The sequence below is a fragment of the Mesocricetus auratus genome, unplaced genomic scaffold (assembly GCF_017639785.1).
Source record: "Mesocricetus auratus isolate SY011 unplaced genomic scaffold, BCM_Maur_2.0 Super-Scaffold_100006, whole genome shotgun sequence".
Lineage (NCBI taxonomy): Eukaryota > Metazoa > Chordata > Mammalia > Rodentia > Cricetidae > Mesocricetus > Mesocricetus auratus.
In genome coordinates, this window is record NW_024429190.1 from 87384671 (window position 1) to 87398872 (window position 14202).

The 14202-nt window shown below is 43.8% G+C and overlaps 1 protein-coding gene across 7 annotated transcripts in view; it reads left to right on the plus strand.

Moving 5' to 3' along the window:
- The window catches only part of Thrb (thyroid hormone receptor beta), a 355538-nt gene that overhangs the window by 159446 nt on the left and 181890 nt on the right, over positions 1-14202 (plus strand). The window contains exon 1 of one of the 7 annotated variants that reach the window (XM_040747638.1): positions 10364-10706. The exons of the other annotated variants lie outside the window; for them this stretch is intronic. The gene's annotated coding sequence lies outside the window, so the exon portion shown is untranslated. Of the gene's footprint in view, positions 1-10363; positions 10707-14202 lie in introns of those variants that run through there. 7 annotated transcript variants of the gene reach the window in all.

The following is a 14202-nucleotide window of genomic DNA, read 5'->3' on the forward strand; positions in this document are numbered from 1 at the left end:
AAACAAAGAGCTGACAGAAGATTGCCATGCCCCAGAGCTAGAGAGCTAAAGTCAAAGGCTGGTGGCCAGATGTTGAGGAGGAGCCTAGGCTTTACCCACTTGGTTACCCAAGGAGCCCCATAAAACAGGCCTGGAACTGGCACCTGGCCCAAGCAAGCACAGCAAGCAAAGGGTTTCTTCTTTGGTAGACGTAGATTAGAGCAGAAAAGGAAAAATAAAGCTGTCCAACTTGATACCATTGTTTTTAGTGGCTTTAAAAACTCTGCAGTTTACTGGGATTGACATGTAAAACAAGCTATTTAAAATAAAAAAATGTTAAAAAGAACTCTGCAGTTTGCTACCTTGGATTGCGCGTTAAAGGTCTATCTCTGGCTCAGCCTCCTAGTTAAGTGATTAAGGATGTACAGTAAGATTGGGTTCCTACATAACTGTGTCTCCCCAAGTCAGTCGCATCAACGATGCTTTTCACATTCCTCTCTGCCTTCCTACTCTAATAACCATGCTTCCCATATGCTGTGAATGGTATTTCTTATGGACTTCTGAGATTTATTTTCTTGACCATATGCTGTAATCATCTGCTAAATGGGTAATGCCCCAATTTTGTCACATATGTAATATTGAATTTTCTGTAACTACATTAAAAGAGAAAACAATCAAATGAAGCTGATGTTGACACTGTAGTTCTGAGGCCACAAAGATGACCCTGGGTAAGAGCGCTTGCTCCACAAGAATAAGGGACTGAGTTCAGATCCCTGTGCAAATACAGGTGTGGTCACGCAGGCCTGTAACCCCAGCACTACTGGGGTCAGAAACAGGAGAATCACTGAGGCTTTCTGGTTGCCAAGCTGGCTCCAGGTTCAGTAAGGGGCCCTGACTCAAGGGGATGGAGAGGGAGAGAGCAGAAAACACAGAAGTCTTTCTTGGCCTCTGCGTGAACACAATAGGTAGACATACCATACACGTTATACGGTACTCTTCCCCCTCCTCTCTCTCCCCTTTTCTCTCTCTTCTCTCTCTCTCTTCTCTCTCTCTCCCTCCGCCTGCACACATAGGTGTGCACACCTCACAATCATATGTCCTCTCCTGTCTCTGTCTCTCTCTTACACACACACACACACACACACACACACACACACACACACACACACACACACCATACCACTGTAAGAGGTAGCTGCTGTGGGATGCAGTGGTGAGGCATGTCACAGGTCACTGAAACCAGGCATGTGTCACACTTGGAACAAACCTCACTCTGAATACAGCTGCTTTGTGGCTACTGACTGAACAACTCGGGCTTCAGAAACATTGTTCCTCACATTTGGAGCCAAGTTCTTGTAAAGAAACATGGAAGACAAACAGAAAAGCTGTGCGCCTTCTCCCAGAGAAGGGAAATCCTGTGACTATATAATCTTACATAGATTTGGGAGTGGAGGGGGACATACAAAGTCCTAGAAACCCAGCTTAGGCTAAGATCATCTCAAACTTCCGTAATGCTGTTGCCAGCCTCACATTTAAAAAAAAGGTTGACTATTTAGATTTTTATAAATTACCTAACAAGAATATATTATTCTTTTGCATGAAAATAAATGTCATTTTGTAAAGGCACATGCTAAATGCAAGAAATACTTTACAATTTTAAATTACTGACCATAGACCTACCTGTCAAACTCATCTGCCTGGGATGTTTAGAATGAGAGAGGAGCTGCTCTTAGGCTTCCCGAGGAAGGGTTAGGAAGAGACCGTATCTCTAGAGACATGGTGTTAGGTCACTCTGGAAGCACGCTGGCTCTCAAGCCTGTCCAGTGAGATGGGGACCAGACATTGCCTGGGAAGGGTAGCATAGAGCCTCTTGCCTTGGTGTAGTTCACACACTAGAGACTGCCTCTTCTCTGCCACTAGACACCACCCCTGCCCACTCCATTTTCAAGAAGCTACACCCACAGCTCTTCCCTCATAGAGAGCTGGGAGCGGCGAGGAAAGCAGGGCAAGGGCACACACAGACGAGATGAGATGGTTCTTGTCCTCACTTAGTGACTGCTGTCCTGCTGTCATGATCCACTAAGACATGGAGAAAGAAAACAAGGAGCTAGCCACCCAACTCACCTGCAACGCTGACCTCAGGTCCACAGTTGCAAAGAGCAAGTAGATTCTAACGACAATGGAAATTTGGATTTTTAAATGCAGTTACACCCGTTTAAAATGTTGATGCTACTATTTTATTTGACACTAATGTTTACAGTTAATACTCACTGCTACAACACCTGCTAGAATTCCAATTCTGAATTCTAATTCCATATAGATTAGGTTACCCAGAATACTCATAAAGTGTTTTATGAAGGCCACTATGGCAGTTCTCACCATGGAAATGGTTCCAGGCATTGCATTAGTGTCACGGTGAAGGGAGGGCTGAGATGCTGGTGACCTTCAGGGCGCTCTGTATAGTGTATAGTCCTAGGCCCAAGGATTTGTCCCCCCAACTCTATAACATCTGCTGAGAAACAATGAAGAAGGGAGCAGGATTCTCCAAGTCTCTGTGTGATGTAGGCAAATGGAGCCTGGCTCAGAGCCATAGCCCTGCTATGTGTTATTTTATCGGGGTCTCTTTCCTGTGGGGTGCACAGGTGTGGCAGACGCTGTCAGGCTTCCAGAGTGTGAGCTTTAGCCAGGTGTTGGTGGCTCACGCCTTTAATCCCAGCACTCGGGAGGCAGAGGCAGGCAGATCTCTGTGAGTTCGAGGCCAGCCTAGTCTACAAGAGCTAGTTCCAGGACAACCTCCAAAGCCACAGAGAAACCCTGTCTCGAAAAAACAAAAACAAACAAACAAACAAACAAAAAAACCAGAGTGTGAGCTTTCTGATCTTCTGTGGCCTTTGTCATATTTCTGTAATGCTTTCAGAAGCACTTACTCCTCTGCTGGGCTTGTCTTCAAAAAGTTCTAACTAGGTTTTGTGGCAGGTTTCAAAGACTGTCACCTAAGTAGATCACTTGATTCAAGGCATGTGACTGAGAGGGCCCTACAATAGAGAATTCAGCCAAAGTCTTCCTCCATACCAGAAGGGAATGCAGATAAGACTGCCTGGGTGGATCCTCCCCCTTGGCTGTTTGAACACAACAGTTCATGTAAAACCCTTTCCAACAACCATGCCAGGGTGTCTGTGTTGTTCAGCAATGGCCACTTTTCCTGTGTCTGATGGTGTTTGCAATCTGTCATCTCGGTATTACACGACTATTGGGGGTATTGTGTTTTCTGCTCACCCGGATTCTAGGTGAGCTGCATTTTGCTTTGTGTTTTATAGTCCTATGGATTGAATCCAGGACCTGGTTTTTCCTCTAATCTAAACCCCAGCCCTCTTCTCACATTTACTTTGAGAAGGGATCCCACCAAATTAATTTTCATCAACATTGACTAAGTGAGTTCCCATCATTTACACTGATCTTGAACTTTGATATTGGATAAACCACATTCTTTCATATTTGGTATTCATATCTCAGTAAAACATCATTGAACTATGAATATTACATCCTTTTTATTAATGAGTAGTATTGGTTACATGAATATACAGCAATTTGTTTATTCATGGTCTTGAAAAATAATTGAAAATTTGTTGCTCACAGTTTGGAACTGTGAGGAGTCATGTGAGTCACTTGACTAATATACTTAGAAGTAGGTTTGCTATGTCATAGGTAGGTACAAATTTAACTGTATTAAAACTTTTTATTGATTAACATTGTTCTTTGGTAATTTTGTACATGTACATTATCCATTCGGATTACCCTAACCCCATCATCTTCAGCCCTCCTCTTCTCTTTTCTTCTGTGACCTACTGGTTTTAACCAAGGCTATCTGTGGCTACAGCTTTGGCACTATCCATTGGAAGTGCTAGGCTCACCATTGTCCATATAAACAAACTCCTAGACTCTACCAGTAGCCTGTAGTCTTCAGGGAGGGGTAGGACCACATTAGTCCCTCCCAAGTCTATGATTGATGGCTGACAGGTTCAGCCTTCTACAGGCTCAGTTCAGGCAACCTCTGCTGCTTGAGATCATGTTTTCAATGACTGTATGATGCCCTGAAAGATAGCATTTTGCATCCTTTTTTTCTCTTTCTTCTGACTCTTTAATTCTGTCTACTTCTGCAGAGTTCTCTGAGCCTTAGAAGGGGTGGCACAAATGCTCTACTTAGGGCAAGGTACTCAACTGTCAGTTATTTTCAGCATTGCAAGCAGCCATGAGTCTCTTCATTTTCTGCCACTCTTTGCTTCTGATGGATGCTGAGTATAGCCTTTGTCTCTGAGCATAAATATAAATATTTAGAAGGCAATTTGATGCTATGTCAATTAGCTAAATAATAGCAGTAGGTTCCTTCCCTCCTAGGCTCTGTGATATCCCCATAAATGGTTCCTTGACAATGCTTACAGTACCAGAAATGCATTCTGTCCTATAGAGCAGTTCTCAAATGCAACTCAACAGTAGTTGGCTACCCCCACGTCTCCCTTGCTACTATTGCGCACCAGTGTGCACAACTTACCTGGCAGGATGACATTGAAGCTCTTGGTTTATAGCTGGGTCATTGATGCCTTTTTTATCCCCAGTAGTCTTTCCGGCACTTTCCAGCACTGTGGAAACCAGCCAGCAGGGAGTAATCTTTGGCTGGGTTCCAGATTGATCTCTCTGTATCCTGCAACCTATGTGCGTGATATCTTCAGTAACAGAGTCTTGCCATCTGTTTCTTGTGAGCAACCAAGAGGAATGGCAAGGACCTGTATTGTTTAAAGGGCTTACAGGGTCTCTCTGGCCTCACACCTGGTTCTCTGGCTTTTGTTAGGAAACAGTGCCTTCCAGAGTAATGCCATCAAGTCATGCAGGAGATCTCCCTTCTAATTCAATGTTTTTTTTGACATATATATTGTAATTAGCTTAAAGAGTAGTATATTTCCATGTGGTTTTCACACATCCTTCAATTAGGGTAGCCTGCTCTCCCTACTGCCTCATCTCACCTATCCCCAAGCCCCATCCTTTTTGAAACTTCTCACCCTTGGTGTTTTTCCTCTCTACTTTAATATCACCTATGTTCTACTATCTCCCCTCCCTATGGCACCTCCTCTCACAAGTGACCCTTTGCTAGCTTCTTGTCCTCCATGGGAACTCCCAAGTTTAAAGTTCAAATCTACACTCTCAAAGCTTTCTCATACGCATATGAGAAAGAACATTTGACGTTTGTCTTTCTGAATCTCAGTTACCTTGATCAGTATAATTTCTCCAGTTCTCTCCATGGATCTGAAAGTTTCAAGTTTTCAGATCTAAAATTTCAGTGTGTAGATGTACCACATTTTCATTAGTGCCCATCTGTCTGATGGACATCTAGGCTGATTCCATTTCCTAGCTGTTGTGAATCAAGTGGCAATAAACATTAATGAGAAAGTATCTCCCTAGTAGGGTATACAGTCCTTTGTCCAGGAGGGGAATATATAGCTGAATCATATGCTATATCTATTTTCTAACCTGCTGAGGAAACTCTACACTGATTTCCATAGTGGCTACCTGAGTACCAACAATGAATAAAGACCCTTGTTTCCCCATAGCCATACCTGTGCCTGCTGCCATTTTATTTTTTGATGATAGCCATCTTAACTGGGATCTCAAAGTAGCTTTATTTTACATTTTTATCATGGCTAATGATATTAAATTCTTTTAAAAGTGTTTATTAGTCATCAATAATTCTTGTTTCAAGAATTCTCTGTTCAGCTCCAAAGCCCATTTTTTGATTAGTTCATTTATTTTCTTGATTTTTTTTAGTTCTTTGTATGTTCTAGATATTAATCTTCTGCCAGATGTATAACTGATAGATACTTTCTCCCATTCTGTAAGCTTCCTCTTCACCTGACTGGCAGTTTCCCTCTAAGCAAAATTCTGATTCCGACAGTGTGTGAGAGTTCTGTGTTGCTCCCTCTCCAGCACTCAGCAGTACCATTCTTCTTAATTCATCAGAACGATGAGTGGACAGTGGCAGCCCATTGTGACTTTAAAGTGCATTTTCTTGGCATTTTACCTAAAATAGATGTCATACCTATGGTTCACGAAACATCTTTTAAATTATTACTTGTGTTACTACTACACATGCAATAGTTGCTAAGTCTTTTGAGGCATCCATTGTCTCCTACCTGAGGCACACACATGATGTCTAGTGTCAATCATTTTAGCTTTAGCAAAGGTGGACATGTCTCATGCTCATCTTCTCCAGGTTATGCTCCTGATACCATGTGAAGTAAAGTACTAGTGTTTCTCCCTCCAGAGCCTCATAGTCGGGGGATAGGTACAGACACAGGAATCAGTCAGTGTCTGTACAGATTTTCCACTGAACACAGATTGAGCACCTTTCTGAGTCCTAGAAAGCTCTCTGAGAGACACAGGAAGCTGCCGCCACAGTGTCACCAGGACAGCAAGTGCTTAGAGAAATACATTTGTTGCAAAAGTTTCTGTAGTGGACTAAAAGATCTTTCTCATTCTTAGTTTGTTTAATGTTTGATAATTTTATAGATGGATATAATATATTTCAATCAAATCTTATTCCCCATTCCCTTCCCTTCAATTCCCACTCTATCCCCACCACTGCTTTTCCCTCCCAGCTTCTCGTGTCTTCTTTAACCCACTAAGTACACTTAGTTCTACCTGTATTGCATGGGTATAGGACAATCCCATCCCCAAAGATACCCGACTCTTCATCCCTCAGAAGCCACCAGTTGCCAATAGCTTCTCTCATGGGGGTGGAGCTTCATAAACCCTTTCCCAGTCCACGCTGAGATTTTGTCTGGCTTGATCCTGTGCACCCAGTCATAACCACATCAGTTCATGTGTAAAAGCAGCACTGTGCTGTCTGCAAACATTGTAAAACACAGCACTGTGCTGCCTGAAAACATTGTTTTGCTGCATCCATCCACTGCCTCTGGTTCTCACAGTCTTTCGGGACCATCTTCTGCAATGCTCCCTGAAACTAGGAAAAAGAAGGTATGATACAAACGCCCTGTTCAGAGCTGAGCACTCCACAGTCTCTTCTTCTTCTCATATTAACTAGTTATGGGTTTCTGTACTAATTGCCATTCTACTGCAAAAAGAAGCTGTTCTGATGGGGACTAAAAAATGCACTTATCTATGGGTATGAGGATAAGAACTTGTGGGTCAATTTATTGCTATGTCAGTTTGCCAGAATAATAGTATTAAGTTTATCCCTCTAGCCAGCCATGGGAATTTGGCCCAGTTTGTAGTGCCAGGTATAAGTTCTGTCTTGTAGCTCAGATTTTAAATACAGTCAGGAAAACATGGTTGGTTATTCCCATAACATTTGTGCAAGTGTTGCATTAGTGGGCATATCATTATTGTAGCTTACAAAGTTCACAGCTGGCTAAGACTGCTGATTACTTTGATAAGACCAACAATTGACAGATAGGAAGTCATGAAATTAAACAGAATGTTTTCAGCGAAGGATACCATCATTAAAGTGAAGAAGCAGCTGACAGAATGTGGTGGAAGGGGGCTTTACCAGTGACACATCTGTCAGAGGGTCAATGTCTAGAGTATGCAAAGAACTCAAAAAACTAAACACAAAGAAAAACATCCCAATTTAAAAACAGTATGAAACTAAACAGAGTTCTTGAAGGAAAAAATACAAAAGGATGAAAAATATTTTTTAAATGCCCAACATCCTTGGGTGTCAAGTAAGTGCAAACTGAGACTACTTTGCAATTTTATCTTACCCCAGTCAGAATAGATAAGATCAAGAAAGCAAATGACCAAAAGAAAAATGCTGCTATGTATGCAGGGAAGGGAAACCACTTATTCTTATTCCCTATATAGAGGAAACTGCAACCATGAGAGAAATCAGTGTGCAGTTTCCTCAAAAGCTAGAAATAGATCTACAAGGAAACCTTTCTAGAAAAGTTATAATGCTGAGTTTACAGGTGGGAGAGTAAGGCTATCAGAGCAGTCAGTTGCCTGGACAACTGAGTCTCTATGGGGCTTTTCCAGGTTGTCTGGGACAAGTGGAGTCTGGGGTTCTACAGTGGGACATGCCCAAAAGATGCAAAGATGTTCACATGCAGGGTTGGTCATGGAGGGTCACTCAGCCTAGGGAATATCCTTTTAGGGCTTCTCTACAGGCAAAAGCAATCTAGAATGCCCCTTCCTTCTGCTAACCACTGAATTTTAACTTCTTTAAAGTTAAATTGTATGGTGTTTTGTTTCTTTCAAACATCTTTTCTGGAAGGTGAGCACATTGTCTATTAAACAATAACCAATGTGTACTTTCCTATCTATGGTAATGAAAGAATTGTGATCTCTTAGCTAGGTTGTTGTTTAAACCATATGCTTTCCAGACCCAGCAACCCAATGTGGGCATGACCCCAAGTATGACTGAGCCCATGCTTAGCTCTCCTGTGGAATTTAGTTTCTTATGTGGCATTAGCATCTCTCTTTCCAACTGGAGGTGCAAGGATTAAGTCACACACATTCTAATAAAGGATATACTCTTTTAAATTAAATCAGTCTAAATAGTGTCTAGAACTTTCTCCCTCCAGGACAACAGAGGCAGCCATGGGATAACTGAATTGCTTCCAGTTTTCAACATTCATTTAACAGGAGACTGTATGTTCTAACTGTGTTGTTGCTGTGTGTGATGATGTCACTACATTACACAGAGCAACTCATTATGTCCTCATGGCAATATTATTTCTGCTGTATAGATAGAGAAACCAAGACCAGGAAATTAAACAACTCGCCCAAGCCACAGAGACCCCATGCACTCAGGATCATTGTACTACTACATGGTGCCTTTTCAGACTTATAAAACTCAAAGAAGCAAAGTTCATCTGGCACCCATTTATTGTGCAACTGCTGGGTGGATGAGTCAGCAACACCTTTGCCCCAGGAACTCTTAGCCTATTTGGGGAGATGGATGGAAAGAAATGTTTGTAACTGGAGCAGGGAAGCAGCAGCTTTGCCTGAGCCAGTAAGAATGAGGTTCACAGAGGTGTGTTCAGACTTTCAAGAAAAGAAGTGGGCAGAGAGCGAGGCTTCTGCCTTGTGACCCAGCAAACTATCTTTTAGAGGTGTCACTGTGCCTTCTGGTGCAAGATGTTAGAATGCACTGTGAACGGATACGGGGGCCAGGGTGGCTATCGAGTTGTACCTGTTGGGGGCAGGGTCAAATACATTAGGTTCAAGAGTGAAGTACTACCTTGACCTAGTAGGAAGCAACTGAGGCTAAGGTCATAGAAGAGATGTGAGAAACACCTTCTAGAAAGATCTGGCTTGAACATCAGCATTGCAGTCTTCCAAAAACAAAAAGGGAGGGGGAAATGGAGAAGAGGAGGAAATTTAACAAAGCTGGGTGATTGGAAACCAAGCATTTCAGAAAGGTTAACAGCAAATAGAGTGGACAATGTTGTAGCGTGATAGTAGGGGACAGAGACAGGTCAGATAGGAGGAGGAAGGAATCAGGAAGAGGAGAGAGGAAGAGGAGGCTGAGAAGGAAGGAGAAGAGGGAAAAGATCACAATGTCTGCCTAAAGAAGGGAGGAGGAGACAGAGAAGAGAGAATGAAGTGTGCTAGCACCTCTGAAAGACCGCAGGCTGTTGCGTCACTGGCACTATGCCTTTGAGATGCTGGCTTGGCGCTGCTTCTGCTCAGCCTGTCTCATGCAGCTCCTGCTCAGGTAACACACCGCAGCCATGTCCATGGCTCAGCTGCAGCTGTGGCAGTCTCTACCAGACGACCACATATCAGGATGATAGGACACTCCCTTGAGGGGCACTGCCTTGGCACGAAGACAGCTTCCAGATCTGGCACACCAGCGGAAATGTGTTAGCTGAAGACACGGTAAAGTAAATTAAAGCCATTGCCAAGCTCCCCTACAGGGAGCAGGGGCCACTTTCACAGTACTGATTTTTCTCAGAAAAATAACAATTAAAAAGCCAAACACCTGACATTTACATTGACAGTTATCAATCCTATGTCTTCATGACTTTTAACCCAAGGATTCTTCCCAGACATGAGGACCCTAAAGACTTGTTTCAGGCCAAATTATTATTTCCCTCGTGGCAGGTTGTAAGTAGCATAATTAGTGGAGAGAGCCATTTCGGTTGGCAATTATGATTATTACCAGGCTGGGCCAGGAGGATAGTGAGCGTTCTAATGGCGCTGTGGCTGTGGATAAGGTAGCGCGTCAGGTGTTCGCTGCCCAGGAGCCTCCTGGTGCTGGGAGTCTCGTTTCAACAAGGGGTTGGGTTACCACACGCTTTGCTGGCTGCCTGCTGCAATACTGGCCTCCGGCAGCAGGCCAGGAGGCTGACAAGGAACCCCTGGCCCTCCTGGAGAGCAGCATGGGGTTGTGAGCTAGCTGTCTGGGAGGAGCATCTCGTGCCCAGTCCTCACAGTCATGACACCAGTCCAGTGTCGGTGAACCGTGCATCTGAGATGTCCTGCAAGGGTGTGTAACTGGGTCACACCAGTGCAGGACGTGACTCCGGCCTCCCAGCAGCTCACTGGCCTGCACTGCAAGAGCAGTAACTGGGACAGCTCGGCCACGCCAGTGCAGGACCTGACTCCAGCCTCCCAGCAGCACACTGACCTGTGAAGTCTTAATTCTGTCTAGCTTGGAGGTTAGACCGGGTGTGAAGATGTCTGCACGTCTTCAGAGCCCAGAGCACAGCAAGGTAAGCATCAACCTTGCTCTGTAATGCTCTCGATTCTATTACAGTTAGTGAGTGGGTCAAGTAAGGTGTTACATCCAAAGGGCACAGACATCCAGGGGCCAGCCTACCAAAGTTCTGGCATGTCCTCAGCAAGGGCAGGATTCCATAAATGTGCCATCAGTCAGTTCCTTGGCATCTTGAAGTTAAAGAGGCAAATAAGTAAATATAAATCTATAGGACTTAAAACCCTTTTAATAGGAAGCAAAGGGAGAAGTTATGATAAACGATATAGATTTTAATGTTGTGCTTTCTAAACTTTAAAATTTTTTGGAGAAGCATAAAAGGAAAATAAAGTATTTTCCTATTCTGAAATAAGATGTTGGATTTGGTTAAGGAGAGAAAACTGTATTCATTCCTGTTAAGTACTTTCAGGGGGGTCAGTGGTTGCCAGATCTATGGAAATAAATGGAATATTCCATAGAGGCTGGGTTTTAGTGATTTTCTGTGTTTCAGTGAAAGGTTCATGGAGTGAAGGTGTGTCGCCTGAGACAATGAGTTATGGGAGTAAGTACACCTGTCAACAGGTGTGGGCCACATTGACTTTAAGTTTCCAAGGCTAAAGGTTTGCTTGTTTGGGGAGGGAGTAAGAAAGCAGACCCCAGATTTACAAAACAACAAAACAAAAGACTTGGCATGTAGGGATCGGGATTTTGTGGAATCTTATGATGTCTGTGTGAAGAACCAGTGTGTGGATGGTGTGACTGCCAGTGGGTAGGAACATCAGGGGCTCGGCAGAATTCTCCCGGTTAGCTAGAGCCCCAGCGGAACTGGGTTTTCCTGGCGTGGTCCTCTTGATGGTCACACACTGAACTACTGTGGAGAGGACACGCTTGAGCTTAGCTGGCAAAGCCTGGGCTGGATTGTGTGGGGACTGTTTCTAGAGTTCTGGGACATAGCCTTGCATCCTGGGAAACTTACCTTTACTCAGCAGAGCCTGGGCTGGATTGTGTGGGGACTGTTTCTAGAGTTCTGGGACATAGCCTTGCATCCTGGGAAACTTACCTTTACTCAGCAGAGCCTGGGCTGGATTGTGTGGGGACTGTTTCTAGAGTTCTGGGACATAGCCTTGCATCCTGGGAATGCAGTGGCAACAAGGGAAGGGAAGATCTACCATTGGGAGAATTTGTGGCAAAGGATCATGTTTAGCTCAGCGCTGGCTCAGTCTATGAGCAAAGAACCAACTTTTCCGGGTGATTTTTAATGGTTGAGAGCTGAAAAAAGAACACCAAAAGAAAGGGAACGAAAGAAGAGACCTGGTTCTTGCTTCTGTATAGTTTCTTCCCTGTCCTGGCCGCTTCTTCCCATTGAGAGCATTGCAGACAGAGATCTAGCTTTGTGTGGGCACTTACAAAACACATCTACCCCCAAATATGCACCAGATTGGAGCTTTAAAAAAAAGAACTTTAAAAATGAATTCAAAGGTGATATTATGGTATCCTAAAGGTTTGGGCTTTGCACCAGATTGGAGCTTTTAAAAAAAAGAACTTTTAAAATGAATTCAAAGGTGATGTTATGGTATCTTGAAGGTTTGGGTTTTTGTGGGTTTTTTTTTTAAGCATTCTCACTGGAGTGTGAATGACACGATAGGAAATGAAGTATACTTAAAATAATTCGGTGTTTCCAATGAGAAGAAATCTACCCTCAACTCCTTCTGAACAGATGAGGGAGATGTAGTTGGGTTTTTTCAGATAATACTTAACATGGGAAAAAAATAACTATGTCAAGTGAAATGACAGAGTATTCACTAGAAGCTAAACACCCTCTGTAAAGTGCTGAGGACAAATATGGCTTCAAAAGGCTTAGGTAATGGGCTCTTAGAAGGTCCAAGTGGGATAAGATCTGGAGGATGGAGCATTCAGTGGGTGACAAAGTATTCTGAGCAGCTTCCTTGATGTGAGCCACCGGACAACAGCAGCTAATTCTCCTGTCTATGTAAGGCTCAGTCCTGGCATCTCTTCATGAGACGGGGGCTTCTCTCATTCAGGGAGTCAGCACAGGCCCCAGAAAGGGTTAGTAATACGCAGCGATTTCTCAGATGGCTGCAAGGAAAGACAGCAGGTTGGAGGCTGAAGTTTGTGGTATCCTTTCCTGAAGGGGTGAGACCTGGATGAGCCCAGGACATGAATAGGACTTGTCTTCCCACGTCAGCCAATAGAAGTATTGTCACTCCCAGACCTGTACATCAGACCCCTTCCTCTTTTCTGAGCATGCCCCCTCCCACCCAAACTCACAGCACCTGTGCATTCTATGTCCCAAACACATCTTGTGTCTGCTTATGGCTGTGCCTCCACTTCTGCCAGCGGCGATCGTTCCAGCCTCCCCCCATCAGACACTCAGTGGTCTATGAACCAGTTTCTCTCCTTCTGCTGCTTGCCCAGCCTTCCACACATCTTCCACAAAGTGACCAGAGCATGACATCGCCACCTTAATGCAAACTTTTAAAAGTTTTCCAACAAAATCTGTGTCTCTGTCCTTCCTTGCAGGACCTTGCATGGTGCGGCCCAACCCTACTGAGCTCACTACTGGGGCAGCCACTCTGGGTCACTCTGAGTCTTTGCTAGAGAAAAATGTCCAACAGGCAAAATGAACAGGAAAGGTACGGAAGGCCACAGAACAAATTCCTTCTCAGTATCAAAAGGAAAGTTTTGTTTTGGGATGGTTTCACCCCCACAAATGCGGGTGTATTTATAGGAAATACAAAAAGCTTGAGTGGACTTCAGAGACCTCCAGAAAGATTCTTTGGAACCTCAAAATTTATCTCCCTATTGTGTTCATTGAATTCTTTCCCAGGACAATGTACTTTATGATATTTCCTCACGAAGAATTACAGTCAGTATTTTCTGTGTGCCAGGTACAGTGTTGGGCACAGAAACTGTGATTGAATAAACAGATACAGGGACCATACCTTCTTAGAATTTTGCAAGCTTCTGGGGGACATAGACGATTACAACAGAAGATAATTACAATTTGGAGTTTTACAAGGTGCCATAAGAACATATGGGTGGGGCACCTAGCTATGAGCTAGGAGGTCAAGGATGACTTCCCAAGGGAAGTGCTATTTCAGCTGAAGCCTAAAATAGTGGGAAGTAGGGCAGAAGGCAGGGGCAAATAGTCAAGGGTTCCTGGCATGGGAAAGAGCCTATATAAAAGGACAGTTCAGCTGTCACTCAGCCTTCATAGGCATTAGTTCCAGGACACACACACACACACACACACACACACACACACACACACACACACACACACACACACACACACACACACACACACACACGGTGAATGTCAAACTATGTGGATGCCCGAGCTCCTTACATTTATACATATATGTGTGCATATAACCCACAGTCATCCTCTAGATGTTGTAACAAGTATGTAACAGCTACTATCATGTAAATAGCTGTTGTATGTGTTTGGGGGTAATGGTAACACGATAGGAAACTGCCCATGGTCAGTGCAG